Genomic DNA, 13,684 nt, shown 5'->3' with positions numbered 1-13,684 from the left:
GACCAGGATGATGTCAAACTTTCGGGGATATGAAGGACACTCCATCCCCAAGTTGCCCTTGTTTATTTACCTCATTATACCCTGGAGGGCTGGCAGTCAAGTGCAGCTCCCGCGCCGCATCCCTCTTAGGCCTACACCGCGCCCCCCACCTGGCGCAGGCACGCCCGCTCACAACCCGACGGACCTTCATTTACACACACACACACACACACACACACACACAATATACGAAGAAAAGTACGCTTTGAGAAAGTGCCAGGATTGGGAGCATCATCAAGGAAGCTATTACCGGCAACTCAGTCTATCAAGGTGAGGAGAGAACTTTGATGGAGGCGTGGCAGGCGGGGGCGGGGGGCGAGTGGGAGGCGTAGAGAGCCCTCAGGCCACGACCTCCACGCCCCACTTCATCACCGGCCCTCAGCCGGCCTATATAAAACTTTCATAAGCTGCACCAAATGCTATTTAGCGTACGCCGGAAGTAGAGGGAGGGACGGGTTATTGGTGCGGCATTCAGACCAGGTAATGTACAAGTACGGTCGGGTTATTGACGTCTACAGGGAAGGAGGAGTTTTTATTTCATTCGGGTCTCCTTAACTCACAAGTGTAGTGGCGACACCCACGTTGCACCTGCAGCATACGAGGTGTTCAGGCTCAGGTGTAATTAAGGCGTCTGGCATCCCTCATTAGGGGCCGAGATAACCACCGGCAGCCTCCTCATCAACTGCCTCCCTCACCAATTACAAGATGACACTGTACACTCCGCCAGGGCTCCTCTCCACCTGGCCCCCTCACTCACCTGTGGCCTTGACCCCTCCCTAACTTCCTCTAGTACCCCTTTGCTCTCCCTCTCCCACAATAACACCCATTTTTCTCAGGTCTTCGCAACTCAAGGTTTCCACCGACTCGTCTTCGTCAGGAAGTTGCACGCGGTACTGCTGGAGGGGCTTTCTCGCCCCTTGTTCTAGGGGTACCAAAGTAAGGGTCAAAGCGGAGGGCAGCAACCCAACAGGAAGGGTAGCGACAGCCCTGCAGGTAGGTACCCCTGTGGGATAGGGTAGTTTCAACCAGGCAGGTACTGTACCCAATGAGAAAGGGTAGCTTCAGCTGGGCAGGTACCCCAGAGGAAGGTGCTCAACACTTGCGTGAGGCAAATCTCAACAGGTCGCACCCAGCTGCCAGGATCATTCGAATAACTACATCTCACCGTATGAAGACTGCCAGACAAGAAGTTGTCCCGGCTGAGGAGTGTTAATGAGGAGTGTATTATGTATCTCGTGTGTGGAGACGAAAGAATACTATTAGAGGTATGTACGCTGGGGAGGGAAATAATCGAATAGGTAGTACTCCAAGCTAAAGGAGTATTCAAAGTACTAGAATCACTGTGCAAGTAATGTGCAGAGGAGTAGACACGCGATATACGTTCGAACAAACACGTGAGCAGATATGAGGAACATTGAACTAAGGAGGTCGTCCTTGTAAGATGAACGTTCTACAGGCAGGTTTCGGAGTGCCAAAGATATTCGAACCAGTGTGGAGACATGTGAATAATATTGGATCCGGTGAGGATCCTTGCATGATGAATATTAGAGCAGCTAGGCATCTGTGTGTGGGTGTGTGGGCTTGCTGGAAGTGCGGATGTGAGAGGCAGGCGAAAGGTAAGTAGGAGTGAGACGCAGGTAACAAGCTTAGCTACTGTAGGCCACGGGTTTCATGGAGGTGCAGTGGGTGTGGTAGACTGGTGGGCGGTCGCAGGGGGACGTATGGGTCAAGTCTTGTCGATGGGCGTGGACAGCGGTCTAGGGCGTGCCGGGGTGAGGCGTGGCGGTTTAGTATGGGGCTCGCTAGACGTGGGATGAGGCATGGCGGGGGTGGGGTAAGGCAAGGGGGCGTGTGGCGAGGCGTGCGGTGGCGGGGAATATCCCTGGTCGAAGACTTGGTAAAATCGATGGTAATGGTGAGTTGCCCGCAAATCCCCAGCGGAAACTTTCCCCATAAAACGGAAAATAATAATCTTGTGGTTCCCTACTTATTTAGCACAGCCCCTCACCCCACCCCACACCCACCCCTCCTCCCTGTTGGGCCTGGCAGCATACTCAGCACACCATACACTATCCCCTGCCCTGCGGCCAGCAGTATCTTCAGTATACCACATAGTATAATCAGCATACAACATATACCCTCATTATACAATCTGTATACCACTACCTCCTCCTCCGTCTGGTAGTATACCTAGTATACCAACACACACATAGCATGATCTTGAAAGATATATTCGCATACCTTGGTCTCAGTTCCAGGTGTAAATCAAGAGGAACCTTTTCATCCTTTATGGAAAACATATGACAGACAGACATACCCAGGAGACCACACTGATGGTATACCCTTAAAAACGTAGGTAAGTCGTATGGTGGGCCTGGTCTACCTGGTGCGTCATTCGTGACATGTGTACCCTATTTACTGTTTATTACAGGGACCGACCAGCAACATCGTCAACGGTGGTCTTGAAAAGAGAACTTGACGAGGACTTGTTTGAATAGGCAGGAGGGAGAGGGGCGGGGACGGGGCGACCCATCAGCAGTGATGGAACTGCTGGTGGTGTTGGAAAGGATGGGATGGAAGGGACAGATGGGTGTGGAGGTCCAGATGGAAAAAGGAACTACGGAGGTGGATGAAGTGGAGACTAGGATAGAATGTCGCCTAGAAGAGTCTGTTTGGAAGCAGATCAAAAGTAGACGTTATAACACACGCACACGCATATATATATATATATATATATATATATATATATATATATATATATATATATATATATATATATATATATGTGTGTGTGTGTGTGTGTGTGTGTGTGTGTGTGTGTGTAGTAGTAGTAGTAGTGGTAGTGGACAATAAAGACAAATAACAGAAGCCATGCTGCAGTGTGGCAAGCTTATCTGATAGATGATAGCATCCTAAATCCTTATTCTATATAGACGGATGAGGGACAGTGGAGCAGGGGGCTCCTCTCCACCCATCACTCACTCTGGCATCATCATTCAGCAGGAAAATACCTATGAGAAACACTGTGCTGTACATACAGTACACTGATATAAAAATTTTGTAGGAAAGTATGACTAGAATACATATGGTCTAACTTCAGCCGCCGGACGTTCCGGGGAGGGAGAATATTACTTGCTACTACTACGTAAAAATATGAAAACTGTTGAAGTATGTTGATATACTATTACTCTAGAACAAGGATGTTCATATACTATTACTCTAGAACAAGCCTATTCACAGGTCATTAGTCCTGTTGCTCGTCTCTGTATTCATTCTACTTTTTATTCGTCTTTGATAAAATTTGGTGAACAGAAGTGAACAGCGCAGTGAAAATGTCGTCTGACTAGGGATGTGCAGAGTTAGTATTATGTCTTGTGTTTTATATTCTATATTTTTTCTTATGAAACCTCAAGTGTTGTTTTACTTATGATATGAAATTAAGTATTGTTTTGTTTATCTTTAGATATCCTTGTCATGTCGTCAGTCTCTTTCTTTTGTACTTCCATTAACGGTTTTCATTACGTCCATAATTCGTTTCATTAACATCAACAAACCGCGTTACTTCGCATCTGTCTGCACTGGCGACCATCTGCCTCGCCTCTGTCCACTGCATCACTGTTTATATCTCGACGAGCCACAGAACAACCATCCCTCGCCTGGGTTTTGTGTCTTAATCTTTTACCGTTAACAAATTTTCGGTTACCACTCCCGAGCGAGCGAGTGTTGACTGCAAAAACGAACAGCTACTTCACGCACCAAGTACAGCCTCATGTTAGGGAGGAGGTGAGGGACGCACACACGAGCGTCGGGAGCAACAAACTCCCATATACAGACAACACTTCCGGCTGAATTAAGACCTCCTGAAGTGTAAAGTTGCGCCAGGGGTGTGTATGGGAAGGGGAAGGTGTATGGGAAGGGGGAGGTGTATGGGGAGGGGAAGGGTTTGATACATAGGAGGTAGGGGGAAGGAGAACGGGCGATACCCCTCACTGGCCACGGTCTCTCGTCATATATCAGAAAATCGCGCCAAGCACCGCTGATAATGGCGGGAAATACGCCCACTTTGGCGCACTTTTTTCCCTCCTTTTGCCTGAGGTGCCGCCTTGACTTCCCACCAAACCTCCCATTTTGCATCGTAAAGATTACCGAGTGCACGTATTAGCTGCCGTCTTTATCACCCTGAGATTATAGGAAGTGCGTCTCTCCTCACGGGAACCTATGGCTAGATGCGAGACGTGACACTTTGGCGATATCGTGATCCAGCCGCGCCAGGCTGGCGACAGCCCGGCGGAGTCCAGGATGTTCGCGAGAGGTCCGTAAACTGCTGCATGATGGCCACCTGCGGCTGTAAACAATGTGCCGGGTGTACAGCCTTCACTACTTGTATGGTTTCCAGAGACGTGGGTGTACACTCCTCGTGCCTGGCAGGAGGTGGACCACGCCTGACGTGCCAGCTCTGCCGTGGTGGGCACTCTGATGGAAGGATTCTCCACACACATGTTGGACCATGATTTTCTTTTTATGTTCGCTGAGAAGGCATGGGCAGCTGAGGCCCTAATCAAGGCCATCCCATTAACGCTATATATATATATATATATATATATATATATATATATATATATATATATACATCCTTAGCCTGAGTCAGGTACCCATTTTATCGATCAACCCTTCGGGGTGGATGAACAGCTGGGTTGACTGTGGACAGACTGCCGTAACCAGGATTCGAACCTATGCGCTCGACCCTAGGCGGCCCTTGAATGCGTCACGGTCAGGACCTCTAACCGTTGCACCACGGGAGTCCAGACAATTCTATTTAAATTTTCTCTACATTCGGTACAACACGTTTCGCGGAGACAATCCGCCTCATCAGGTGCGTCCACCTCATCCTCTGTTTAGCATGGCCCGTCGAGTCGAGTCACACTTGGAGGTGGAGAACATGACCTGTTCAGGTCTTACTGAGCTACAGCAGGTCAGAGGTCAGACGCCTGCTTCCTGAGAGCTATTATCTGGTCTGGTTTTCTCGACCTGCCTGTTGGTTGTATCAGGAGCATCGATTTCCCAATCCTCATACTTCATATATATATATATATATATATATATATATATATATATATATATATATATATATATATATATATATTTTTTTTTTTATACTTTGTCGCTGTCTCCCGCGTTTGCGAGGTAGCGCAAGGAAACAGACGAAAGAAATGGCCCAACCCCCCCCCATACACATGTATATACATACGTCCACACACGCAAATATACATACCTACACAGCTTTCCATGGTTTACCCCAGACGCTTCACATGCCTTGATTCAATCCACTGACAGCACGTCAACCCCGGTATACCACATCGCTCCAATTCACTCTATTCCTTGCCCTCCTTTCACCCTCCTGCATGTTCAGGCCCCGATCACACAAAATCTTTTTCACTCCATCTTTCCACCTCCAATTTGGTCTCCCTCTTCTCCTTGCTCCCTCCACCTCCGACACATATATCCTCTTGGTCAATCTTTCCTCACTCATCCTCTCCATGTGCCCAAACCACTTCAAAACACCCTCTTCTGCTCTCTCAACCACGCTCTTTTTATTTCCACACATCTCTCTTACCCTTACGTTACTCACTCGATCAAACCACCTCACACCACACATTGTCCTCAAACATCTCATTTCCAGCACATCCATCCTCCTGCGCACAACTCTATCCATAGCCCACGCCTCGCAACCATACAACATTGTTGGAACCACTATTCCTTCAAACATACCCATTTTTGCTTTCCGAGATAATGTTCTCGACTTCCACACATTCTTCAAGGCCCCCAGAATTTTCGCCCCCTCCCCCACCCTATGATCCACTTCCGCTTCCATGGTTCCATCCGCTGCCAGATCCACTCCAAGATATCTAAAACACTTCACTTCCTCCAGTTTTTCTCCATTCAAACTCACCTCCCAATTGACTTGACCCTCAACCCTACTGTACCTAATAACCTTGCTCTTATTCACATTTACTCTTAACTTTCTTCTTCCACACACTTTACCAAACTCAGTCACCAGCTTCTGCAGTTTCTCACATGAATCAGCCACCAGCGCTGTATCATCAGCGAACAACAACTGACTCACTTCCCAAGCTCTCTCATCCCCAACAGACTTCATACTTGCCCCTCTTTCCAAAACTCTTGCATTTACCTCCCTAACAACCCCATCCATAAACAAATTAAACAACCATGGAGACATCACACACCCCTGCCGCAAACCTACATTCACTGAGAACCAATCACTTTCCTCTCTTCCTACACGTACACATGCCTTACATCCTCGATAAAAACTTTTCACTGCTTCTAACAACTTTCCTCCCACACCATATATTCTTAATACCTTCCACAGAGCATCTCTATCAACTCTATCATATGCCTTCTCCAGATCCATAAATGCTACATACAAATCCATTTGCTTTTCTAAGTATTTCTCACATACATTCTTCAAAGCAAACACCTGATCCACACATCCTCTACCACTTCGTATATGGTCGAAATTTTCCCGCGTCAGCGAGGTAGCGCCAGGAACGGAGGAAGGAAGGCTTCATTCGCCTACATCCACACACTAGCTTATTTTCTTCCTTAACTTACGACAGAAGAAAAAGGAGGAACTAGGAATATTTTCCTTTCTATCATTCGTCCTTCAGACTCTTCACCCGTGCAGTACTTACCGCTCTAGCCATTTCTACGTTTCCGTCATCTATAACTAAGTTCAGGTTTACATTCTTCTCTCATTACCTTGTGCTCCCTACGTGCGTTGCCCGAGGCTGACGCTCGACGCTTCTCGACCTTTCACTCGCGGCGTCAACACTCAGACAAAAACATCGCATAACATCCTGGCGTCCGACGTCAACAACGACCATAATTTCCTCTCGCCCGCCACCTTCTGCAGACCTGATGTACCGAACCACAAGAATCATTATCATTTAACAACGTCACTTCGTGACGTCACAGCTAGTTGTTATGGCTCCTGGTTACGTCATCAATGATCTCTTAAGAGTAAACATGCTGATGTTTGGATTCAGCACACACACACACACACACACACACAGGGGTTCATCCACCCCTAAGGGTTGATCGATAACTGGGTACCTGGCTCAGGCTGGAGTATATATATATATATATATATATATATATATATATATATATATATATATATATATATATATATATATATATATATATATATATATATATCGTTTAGGGCTTCAGTTACCCTTGCCGTCTGAGCTCACAAAAAAATGTGTGTATGTGTGTGTGTGTGTGTGTGTGTGTGTGTGTGTGTGTGTGTGTGTGTGTTTGTGTGTTTGTGTGTGTGTGTGCACTCCTCAATGCCCTCTCACGTACAGACCCTGAGTGGTTTCTAACCCCAGGATCTGGGGTAATAAGTCGTCCAGTGCAATATTCTAGAGACATACCGATGTAGCCCCATTTCCTGCAGGTGTTTAGTAACGTCTGGCGACCTTCTGCCTCCAACTAGATTCTCCTCTCTTCCTGGGGCGATCCATGGCGCTACTGTGGGTGAAAATGACGAGCAATATGTGAGGGAGAAAGAAAGAATAGATAGGTATATAAGAAGGTTCAGAGCGTCAGAATAATGGTATGAACTCGTTTCAACACTCGTCAACGCACTTACATGTGAGGACTGGCCACGCACTCTCCTGGCTTCATGGCTCACGAGCCACGTACGTTCTTGGCTACATGGTTGACCAGCCACACACACTTCTCTCGTCGCATAGTTGTGGGACCACAGTCCACTTGCTCACATGGCTGGGGCACCACGGGCCCACTTGCTCACATGGCTAGGGGACCACGGGCCCACTTGCTCACATGGCTAGGGCACCACGGGCCCACTGGCTCACATGGCTGGGGCACCACGGGCCCACTGGCCCACATGGCTGGGGCACCACGGGCCCACTTGCTCACATGGCTGGGGCACCAGAAGCCCACTTGCTCACATGGCTGGGGCACCAGAGGCCCATTTGCTCACATGGCTGGGGCACCAGAGGCCCACTTGCTCACATGGCTGGGGCACCAGAGGCCCACCTTGGTGAGGGCCACTGCCCGAAACCCTCGTAAGATCTTATTTCCGGCAAGGTGAGCCATTAGCAGGTGAGTCTATCTCCGTAGTGCCTCGCGTCGACTCCCTCCAGACGTGACTCCAAAGTTTTCCTTTTTTGTGGGCCTCCGGCTCTACCCTGCCATTGGTCAGCCGTCTTGATGCAACTACTTTTTTATTTTATTTTATTTTTTTTGCCCAGTTCGTGCTGGCGGGACCCACCGCCAACACGTCCCTATAGGTAATCTACACAAGAATCTAAAGGTTACGTACAGCCCATAATTTTGCAGCAGGAGTCATTAGCGAACTTCCTGTTGCAGAGTTGCAATGGCTGGGCAGGGTTGTCAAGGAACGCCAGACGGAAGCTCCTGTATCAACCTTATCTACGTCTTCAGCAGGTAACCTCCGGCGGTTTTGTTTACCTATCTCATCTGCACAACTGTAAACACGTCTCAGAAGCTGGCTGGTATACACGTCTCAGAAACTGGCTGGTCATGTCTCGGATGACAAGGACAAGGATAACTTTCATAGGAAAGGGACATTAGCTACCCTGGGAGGTGGGAGAGGCGTGTAACCAGCGTTGCGATGGGAGGTATGGGAGTCGACGGCCGAGCCGCTTCCATTACCCTCACTAACTCACGGTAATGCCACGCTCCACACTGCTAATTCTACACCCCCGATGTGACGCCCAGCAAGATGGCGAAACTTCTTGCTTATTACGTTGCGACTATAGTCCGGGCCGGCTCATATGACTGGTGTTTGGAGCGGTGACGATATACTCCACCTGGTTATATGTTTACGATATACTCCATCCGGATATATGTTTACTTGTGTGATGCTGTTGTTGCCCTCCTGGCCGGAGGAGGAGATCGTAAACAACGCGGGTCTCTCTACCGGCCGTCCGTCGCCGACCACTGCCGCTGACCGCAGACACGACGGACGCCACGCTAAAAATATCATGGAAGTACAGGTGGAGCAACGCCCGACGCTGAGGTACTGGTGGAGTGTGGGTCTGCTGGAGGTACTAGTGCGGGTCTGGTGGAGGTACTAGTGTGGGTCTGCTGGAGGTACTAGTGTGGGTCTGGTGGAGGTACTAGTGCGGGTCTGCTGGAGGTACTAGTGTGGGTCTGGTGGAGGTACTAGTGCGGGTCTGCTGGAGGTACTAGTGTGGGTCTGCTGGAGGTACTAGTGTGGGTCTGCTGGAGGTACTAGTGTGGGTCTGGTGGAGGTACTAGTGCGGGTCTGCTGGAGGTACTAGTGTGGGTCTGGTGGAGGTACTAGTGCGGGTCTGCTAGAGGTACTAGTGTGGGTCTGCTGGAGGTACTAGTGTGGGTCTGCTGGAGGTCTGCTGGAGGTACTAGTGTGGGTCTGCTGGAGGTACTAGTGTAGGTCTGCTGGAGGCTGCAGTGGAACGTTCCTACCGTATCTACAATTCATTTTCAATACATAATCGTGAATACGAAATGTTTCTGTAAGAAATAGTGAAAAATATTTCTTATGTGCATACGTCAAAATTTACAATTTCTACTGTGGACCTGCATAACATGTACGAGAGCAGGTCATATGCAATAAAGCCAACATCAAGGTGGGTGATACAGTAATAAAGCCAACATCAGGGTGGATGATACAGTAATAAAGCCAACATCAAGGTGGATGATACAGTAATAAAGCCAACATCAAGGTGGATAATACAGTAATAAAGCCAACATCAGGGTGGATGATACAGTAATAAAGCCAACATCAAGGTGGATGATACAGTAATAAAGCCAACATCAAGGTGGATAATACAGTAATAAAGCCAACATCAGGGTGGATGATACAGTAATAAAGCCAACATCAAGGTGTATGATACAGTAATAAAGTCAACATCAAGGTGGATAATACAATAATAAAGCCAACATCAAGATGGATAATACAGTAATAAAGCCAACATTAAGGTGGATAATACAGTAATAAAGCCAACGTCAAGGTGGATAATAGAGTAATAAAGCCAACATCAAGGAGTATAATACAGTAATAAAGCCAACATCAAGGTGTATAATACAGTAATAAAGCCAACATCAAGGTGTATAATACAGTAATAAAGCCAACATCAAGGTGGATAATACAGTAATACTTCATACGCGAAACACGTATGAAAGGCTTGTGGGAGTTTATATAGGTAGCCCATGTGACTGCCTGCTAGGCTTCGTGTCTGTTATGTTTGTCTTTCTGTTTGAGTTGTTGGGTTAAAGTTTGGTCAAGGTGGGTACTGACTCCATACATCCACAGCTTATCTTCCTTCCTTAAGTAAACTGAATAAACTTAAAGCAAGTCCGGAGGAAAACCATGGCGAATAATTGAAGGGAAACACATACAATTATCATTAAGTAAATAATTAAGGAAAACATTATGTAGCTTGTTTAATGAGAGCCTAAGTTTATATATTCAAGTGAACATTGTCTCTTTAGAATCAATGAGATCAAGCCATGTTAACGAAAAGGATAAAGGAGATGTTAGTGATAATGGTACATAATGTTCCAGTATTTGAGGTCAAATATCATGAACAGTCATTCACAGTCTTTGAAAACTACCGATTCATGTGACTCCAGAGCGCGAGTCACACCAGACAAAATATGGAACAAAAAATTAAGCATAAAGTGAGTCCGATTTTATTTGTGTGATATTTTTCTAGATATTGAAAAAAATGCGAGTAAGAACTGGCCGCAAGACGTGGGAGTGAACCATCTCAGTCATGATTCATCCAGATTCACTGGACTTATTCCCGGGACTCATGATTCATAATGCTTCCGGATTCATTGAACTTGCTCAGCTTTCACAAGTCATGATTCATGCAGTTTCACTGGAATTTCTCAAAGGCTTCATGATTCGTCCTGATTCACTAAATCTATCCAAACACTACACGTCATGATTCATCCAGAATAACGGGACTTGGTTCAAGCTTCTTGAGTCATGATTCACCTAGATTCACTTGAATCATTCAAACGGGTCACGAGAGCTTTGAAGTTTTTCAGAGAAATAAACATCCAGTTGTAACGCTGCCGTGGCCGGGACGGGGAGGATGACACGGACGCTCTTCAGCCTGTGTCTAGCGAGAGATGTGATGTCTTGTTGTGTGTCTATGGCTGGCAGGAGGACGAGGCGAGCAACAGACACTGTGTCACTTGTCTTCCAACGGATCTCCTTGACAAAATTATGATTTTTCAGAAAAACACCATACATGAATAACTGACAGAAGCAGGGTTCTCATATATATATATATATATATATATATATATATATATATATATATATATATATATATATATATATATATATTGGCAGGCCAAGTAGGAGTAGAGAGGGCGTGGTGCGAAGAATGTTAGGTTAGGCTGGTTGTTGGTCCGGCCGCTGGCGGCGCTGGGAACCACTAACGTTGCGTACCTCACGACCTCTCCCATGATGAGGGTCGTGCCAGGGACACACACGCTACACACTGGTGCACACGGGGTATACCGGGGTCTGGTGAGTGTACACACGGGGTATACCGGGGTCTGGTGAGTGTACACACGGGGTATACCGGGGTCTGGTGGGTGTACACATGGTGTATACTGGGGTCTGCTTGGGTATACACAGGGCAATGCCTTTCTTGGTTTCCGTTCAGCCATGGTATAATCATCCAACTCCCCATCCATGTCACTGGCACGTGACCTGTGCTGCCGGTAGGGTTAACAACTCGGTAGCGACGCGTCACGCATTGGTAGTAGGTCTTTGGCGTCAGTTGTACAAATGATCATTTACTACCAACGGTACCAGCACACGGAGACGGTACTCTGGTATGGACGGTACCGGCACACGGAGACGGTACTCTGGTATGGACGGTACCAGCACACGGAGACGGTACTCTGGTATGGACGGTACCAGCACACGGAGACGGTACTCTGGTATGGACGGTACCAGCACACGGAGACGGTACTCTGGTATGGATGGTACCGGCACATGGAGACGGTACTCTGGTATGGACGGTACCGGCACACGGAGACGGTACTCTGGTATGGACGGTACCAGCACACGGAGACGGTACTCTGGTATCGACACGAGGTGACAGCGTCGCCGTGTGTGTGTGTGTGTGTGTGTGTGTGTGTGTGTGTGTGTGTTATCGTTAAAGTTCCTGACAGACACAAAAAAGATTATAATGAAACATTAATTCTGTGGCATCGGCAGAGCAGTTCACAAGAACCTGCAGTTGTTGCAATAAAGAAAACAAGAAACACGTCTCTTGGATAGTGTTGGAAAACATATATTTTAACATCACGTGATCAGTGAACAATGAGACCACAAGAACATTGGTTCGGAAAGTGCAATTACTATCGAGCCGAGGAATAGGATGAACAGAACCTTGAAACATCGGGAAAATAATGAACCCAAGAAGCTGTTCCTGGTGAGGGATGAACATGGAACAGGAGGTTACTGTTATCATCATAGGAGGAACAAGGAACAACAGGAGAGTTCCTTACATCAGCGGGATATTAGGCAATACCTGTGTCAACAGAACAAACAGAGGTTAATGTTTTAGTAAAACAACAGGAAGTATCAGTAGAACAACAGGAGGTCCCGTATAAACAGATCAACAGGAGACCCCTTATCGGCAGAACAACAGTAGGCAGCTAAACAAACAGAAGAACAGGAGGTCTCTATTTCAAGAGAACAAGAGGTATCTATATCAGAAGTTCTATAAGGCGCAAACTTTACATAGGCATGCAGGGCCTGGGCGAGGTCGGTATAGGTTGGTCGTGAAGAGCAGGGGAGTAGCGGGCGTAGCTGTAGCAGTCACCGTGGAATACATGGGCGTAGGCGAGATGGTTGGTAAGTCGCAACCCATCCCAGCCCCACACACCAACAGAGTGGAGGAAGACGCGCAAATTAACCGCTCTAACTGGCTGGATAATTTCCGTACGGCTGTCTGGCCCACAGCTCCAGGCCCCGCAGCGGTGCACGTAGGGGCGTCTGACCCGACACTATGGCTGGAACTGGTCGACTCACGAGCTGCTGGGAACGTGGAAGTCTTTACACACAGCCTAACTTCTGTTCCCTAAATCTATATGTTGACCTTCGACAATAAGAAACAAGTAGCCATATTACTTCTCAGTTTGCGTCTGCGTTGTGTCGGCTGATTCAACGGAGGACGCAGGACGTGGTTGGCTGACGACGCTGCAACTACTACACATGGCTGATGACCGACGTAAACACGAGAGAGAGAGAGAGAGAGAGAGAGAGAGAGAGAGAGAGAGAGAGAGAGAGAGAGAGAGAGAGAGAGAGAGAATTTTATCGCAATGTGTACGTAATAGCAGACAAGGTAGGAATAATGTCGCCTGATGCCGTGTTACGAGAGTCTTAACTTATGCAACAGAGAACGCCAGCTGATACCTAGATAATAATCTCATTCGACGAACAAAATCATCATTACAGCACAAGTCAGCAGTAAACAGCGATACAGAAAATGAAAGGATGTGTGGCCCCACAAGCAGCCTAAACACATTACAGAAACGTTTCATATTTTGGATAATT

The sequence above is a fragment of the Panulirus ornatus genome, chromosome 37 (genome assembly GCF_036320965.1).
Source record: "Panulirus ornatus isolate Po-2019 chromosome 37, ASM3632096v1, whole genome shotgun sequence".
Lineage (NCBI taxonomy): Eukaryota > Metazoa > Arthropoda > Malacostraca > Decapoda > Palinuridae > Panulirus > Panulirus ornatus.
Note: the sequence above shows the minus strand (reverse complement) of the source record.